Below are 6,144 nucleotides of genomic sequence, written 5' to 3'. Positions count from 1 at the left end.
TCTCTCCCATGCCTGCCTTCTCCCACAGAGTGACATCTACAAAGGTAAACTTACAGTGAATCTTTCTAAGTGCATTGTTTTATATTTTTAGAATTATATCGATATCCATAAAAAAATAGTGGCTTTTAATGTGTGTTAAACTTTACATAAATTATAAAATGGTGTATGTCTCTCTGCTACCTGATAATTTTCAGATCCGTAAATGTTGGTATGGTATACGTATAATCGTATTCTTTTTAACTCTTCATTATCTTTGGTAATTTGAAAGTACCATATTTTATGAATACATTTCCCTAAGCTAATTTTAGTTGTTACAGTTTTTTTTTTTCATTATTATGAGTAATGCTGCGCTAAATACTCTTTCATATCTCTCTTTTGAGCACATGGATACAATTTTCTTCAGGCAATGCTTCCAAAAATGGAAATAGTGGGTGATTTTCAATTTTACTAGATACTGTTAACTTGTTGCCAGTAGTGGTTATACTAAATTTACTCCCATCAATACTGTATGCAAGTTTGTGTTTTTCTTACAGGCACTAGTGAATACCATTATAAGTATTTTTTATTTTCCAATTAAATGGGTATAATATTATATTGAAATATTATTTTAATTTATAGTTTCCTGAATATAAGTGAAATCAACAGCCTTTTTAGATATTTATTAGCCATTCTGGTTTCCTCCTCCATGAATTGCATGTCCATTTCCTTAGCCCATTTAAACATTTTTTTCTTTATATATCTATCCTACCTTTTGTATGTGGTAGATGTTGACTTCTAGTCTTGTCTTTAACTTTATGATGCCATTGTCAAACTAAAATGCTATCTTTAATGGTATCAAATTGAATAATTTTTTTTATGTGCTGACTTTTTATTGACTTTACTAAAAAATACTACTCTCCAATTCCAAGAACCCAAAGGCTTTGTCTGCATTTTCTTTTTATAATTTAACATTTTTTTTTTCCTAATTTAACTCTTTACACATCTAGAATTGACTTGGTTTTTGATGCGATATACAGATTTTCAAAATTGTTTTCCATACAGAGTATAGAGAGAATATTCCCACACTACTATCTGTAATGCTAACTTTATGTTATATCAACTTTCACAAATACTTAGATATAGTTCTGGACCATCAGAGCTAATCCCATCAAGCCTTATATCTGTGTAAACATAGCACTAAAGCCCCAGGTTTTCAGAACATCATCATTATCTGGATTTCTCCTAATTTGACCTCTTCTGCAATCTTTTTTGGATCCTCAACTCTTTCCATTGTACCCTGTAGAATTCAGGGTCCATAGTCTGCAATTTTTTATTTGTTTTTGTTCTCTGAATGTTCTCTTTACTTTTTTTCATTAAAAAGTGCCTAACTTCTGTGAGCACTCCCTCTCAATGTTACTCAGTGCCCTGGTAATTCATTCTCTTATTCTTTAGGTGATTATTTCATTCCTTTTCTATCCTTAAAACTCATAAACCCTCTCGCTTCTCCTTACTTTCAGATCATTGCCTCTCAGACCAATGTTATTTTATTGATAACATTGAACTAATCAAAAGAAAACTATTCTACAAACCCATCAAAAAATCTACCATCCTATATGACTACACACATATTCTACCTTCCTTTCTAAACAGTAAATAAACTGGTTTTGCTCCAATCTAAATGCAGTTCCTTCATTTATACACTGAACTTATATCCTCTTGCTGACGTAAGATATGATGCCTACAATTGGTTTTGAATCTTTCGTATCATCTACTTTCTTCTCTCTTCTGGACCATTCCCAACAAAACATAAATATGCTGTAATAAATGTCAAAAAACACCCCTGGGCTCCATTTCCCCCACTGCTGTTCCCTAGTCTCTGCTTTCTTTTAGAGTAAATCTCTTAGAAAAATTTGTCTCTTTCTTCAATGCCTCTATCTCTTTATATGCATTCATCACTCTACCTATGCCAGTCACAATGTTCTCCCCAAAGTCTACTAAGATTATACTTAACAATGTTACCAGTTTTGCCAAATTCAAAGCAACTTTTATTTACTCTCTTTGTTGAAAAAAATTTCTTTTTTGGTTTCCAAGACATCAAAATCTATTTTTTTCTCTTTTATCACTAGCTTATAATTCTCAAATGTCTTTAATGGATTCATTTCTTATCCTGAGCTCTAAGTAACTGTTGTATGTCCTCTGGGCTCAGTCCTTAGCTCTCTTCTCTTTTTTATTGACTATACTATGCTTCTCCTTTGCATTTGAAATGGAATCTGCTAGAGTGACTTTTTATTTGGGGCAAGACTGAAAGAAAAAGAGTCCTGGAGATTCAATTTTCTTAGTATCAGAAGGTCTATATTATTCATATAGTTTAATCAACTAACATACGACTGGTAATTTTATTTACATTGCAAGCAAAAATTTTTATATTTATATTTATGTTTAATACATTTTATAGAATAAATTAGTGACATGGACTTCATGAGCATCCCAATTAAGAATAAAGTTTAAATTTCTAGTAAATTAGATATTTTCCAAAACTTTTTGCACTCCTCTATACATAAAGAGGCAGGTCATGATGAAATTTAAATGAGAACTTTCCTCAATCATATATAGTCTCCAATAGTGCTCATTGTTCATTGATCACCTGTAGTCTCAGGAAGTAAATGCTTCCTGCCTTATTTTTTAAAATATTTTTCTAATAATAATAAGTCAGTACAATATTTTGAGAATTTATAGTACTCATATCATTACAACTCCTTCCTCTTTAGGTTTATTCTATAAAAAAAAAAAAGGCAAAAAAAAAAAAAAAAGCAAAAAACCATTGTGACCTAAAGTGTTTCCTTTTATTTGAATTATTTGAAAAATTTTCATGTTAATAATTTTTATTTCCTTCCTAGCTACACTCAATCCTTGGTAATTTTTATCCAGTACAAAGATTTTAAATATTATTTATATTTTGAGAACTCGCAAATTTATAGTCCTTGAATTGGCTTCACTCATAAATTGCATGTTCATATACTCGATTACATTTTTGGCATTTGGATGCATAATTGAAAGCTCAAAGTTAACATGTTTAAGAATTCTTAAGTTATACTCTAATTCTACCTGCTCTTCTCTACTTTTTTCCAACTCATTAAAGGCACCACAATTCACCTTGTTGCCGATATCAAAACTGCAAATAATATTCTCTTCTGTCCTTTTATTCCATTGGACGATCCTAAGATTTACCTTCAAAATATATTCAGCTAAAAATTCTCATCAGAAGAAAAAAATATTTTAGTAAACAATGAATTCTAAATCCATTTTTCACCAACTCTATTGTTGCCAATGTAAGTGCAAGCTAACTTCATCTCTTACCTCCTAACTTCCCTTTATTGCCATTTTCTAGTCAATTTACACAGCAGCCAGAATGATCTTTTAAAAGTACAGTTAAGAATTCATTACTTAATGAATTCATAAACACATCCATGTTGTTCACAGTATTCAGAATAAATTTCAAATTCCTTAGTACAATGTTTAAGACACTACATGCCCCATCTTGCCAATATCTTTGACACTCCCTCCTTCTACTCACAACTTTGCTTACTTGCTTCAGCCATACAGGACTTTTCTAGCTGCTACTCAAACATGCTAAACAAGCCACTTCCTCATTTTCTCCTAAACGCATTTTAATTTTTTGTTCTTTCTTCGCATCATTCCCTTCCCCCAGATCTTACAGGTCTTCATTCAAGTATCTGCCAAATGTAATCATTTCAATGAGTTTCTTTCTGGTTACTGTCTGAAAAACTGCCACCTGATCATCGCTTTTCTTCACCTGATATCAGTTGCTTTTTTTCATAGCCTTATAACCACCTGAAATTATAGTACGTGTTTGTTTTTATTTTCTGTCATTGGTAAGAGGGAAGAAACTTTATCTATTTTATTTGTTGCTTTATTTTCAATACCTAGGATAGAACCTGACACATTAAGTCACATATGATAATTAGGTGAATATATGAGTGTAGAGATTTAAAACATGACTCAAAATCTTTGACACCTGTCCCATTAAGAGTTTGGGATTTATGTCATCTCTTTTTGAATCTGGACTAATAAAATGTAGCAGAAGTAATATTGGGCCAGTTTTTCAGTTCAGGCCTTTAGAAACTAGAAGCTTATATCTCTTGTCTCTTGAGATACTCACAGAACCAAAAAATACATCTGTGAAAAAACAATTCAGCCACATGAAGTCACATGCAGTTCTTATAATAGCCTTACCTGAGGTTCCAGTCGCCAGTGCATATTAACTTCCAGATATGTGAGTGATAAGCCTTCAAATGAGTTTAGCTGCCAGTGGTTGAATAATCCTCACCCTTCAAACTGTCTCAGCTCATGCTGCATGAAGCAGAAATAAACTTTCCTTTCCAAGAACTCTCTAAATTGTAGGTTTGTGATCTTGTTCTTGTTCTAAATTACTTAGTATTGTGATGTAGCAACAGCTAACTGAAACAATAAATAGTGACTAGTATATATTTTGGTATTACTCTAAGATTACTGTTGCTAGCATCTATTGCCTATTGTGAGCTGTAGAAATCTGAAATTTCCATTCTCTGCCTATTGGTATCAGAGTTGTCAAGAAAAACACAATGCAGTCAAGCACTGGATGAAACAACACTTTATTCACATAGAAAAGAGAAAGAGATCAAGGTCAGCTTCGGTAGTGGCCAGTGAATCCCTCCAAATAGTGAGTCCCTCCAAGTAGCTGATAAAGGGCATTTGATCTGCATGTACCCTCTTGTGCTGCAGCTGTCCTCTCCCTGCAAGAGACAGATATAGTAGTGGGGTTGACCAGGTGCCATATGATTCACATGCTTAAGTAGAAGAAAGGAGCATACATTGATTCTGAAACTAAGAAAGCTATCCCTATGCAAGGTGACAAGTTCAGCCCAGGCTGTGAAGATGCTTTATTTCTTGGTAAGGAAGTGTCTTGGGCTCAACATCCATTCTTATGTGGCTGAGTGGAAGTTGAATGACTATATATATATAAGACTGCCTTTCTCCACAATTATTTATATTGATTTTGGCATAAGTACCATTATTTTATATTTTCTTTTGTATTTAAGGCTATGATGGAATGGGAATGGCAGACCAATACTGTCACTCATAGCAACAACAAAATACAGATAATTTTTAAAAAATCTCTCTGAGCGCTTCAGAGAGCTGCTAGGCTGTAAGAACTAGTGTGATTAAGATTTTGAAGAGAAGGGAATCATAGAGTAATAGCCAATATTTTCGGTACTATTTATTTCTTTGAAATATTCTCTGATTCTTAGCCTGGAGTAAGAAGTTGCGAATCAGACAATGGGGCTGCTAGTAAAAGATAGAAAAAGTCAGCAGAGCTTTTGGAAATTTCATGGTGGCAAAGGAATAAAAGTTGGAAGTCAAATTAGTGCTACAAGAAAAAAGAATTGGAAGAAAAGAAGTGCTGAGAAGTGATTCTGACTTGGAATTTTTTCCCCATGAGGTATTTGCTGAATTCTAATGCTGAAGAACATAAGAAGTAAGAAATCAGACTGCCTACCTCTGAAAAATATGCTCATGGTGCCAAGGAGACAAAAATTAAAGTTATGGCTACACTAGAGATACATGTATATCTCTAGAAAATACATGTTTCATTTACTAAAACTAATGAAATTCTAATTTGTTATGCACCTAATAATTGGAAGACACACTGAAGAGGAAAAACCTTTCAGGTGGGACACATAGACAGTTAAACCCTAAGAGTAGAAAATTTCTCAAAAATAAACAGAAACTCATGCAAATCAAAACCACAATGAGATACCATCTCACACCTGTTAGAATAGCTATAATCAACAGGACAAGTAATAACAAATGTTGGAGAAGATGCAGAGAAAAAGGAACCCTCATACACTGCTGGTGAGACTGCAAATTGTTAAAACCACTATGGAAAACAGTATGGAGAGTCCTCATAAAACTAAGAATTGATCTACCATATGATCCAGCAATCCCTCTACTGAGTATTTACCCCAAAGTCTTGAAAACCCTTATCTGAAAAGATATTTGCACACCAATGTTCATAGCAACATTATTCACAGTGCCCAGGACAGGGAAGCAATCGAAGTGTCCTATGATAGATGATTGGCTAAAGAAGCTGTGGTACATATATAC

Source organism: Pteropus vampyrus, unplaced genomic scaffold, assembly GCF_000151845.1.
Source record: "Pteropus vampyrus isolate Shadow unplaced genomic scaffold, Pvam_2.0 Scaffold198, whole genome shotgun sequence".
NCBI classification, from domain to species: Eukaryota; Metazoa; Chordata; class Mammalia; order Chiroptera; family Pteropodidae; genus Pteropus; species Pteropus vampyrus.
This window is presented reverse-complemented; position numbering follows the sequence as displayed.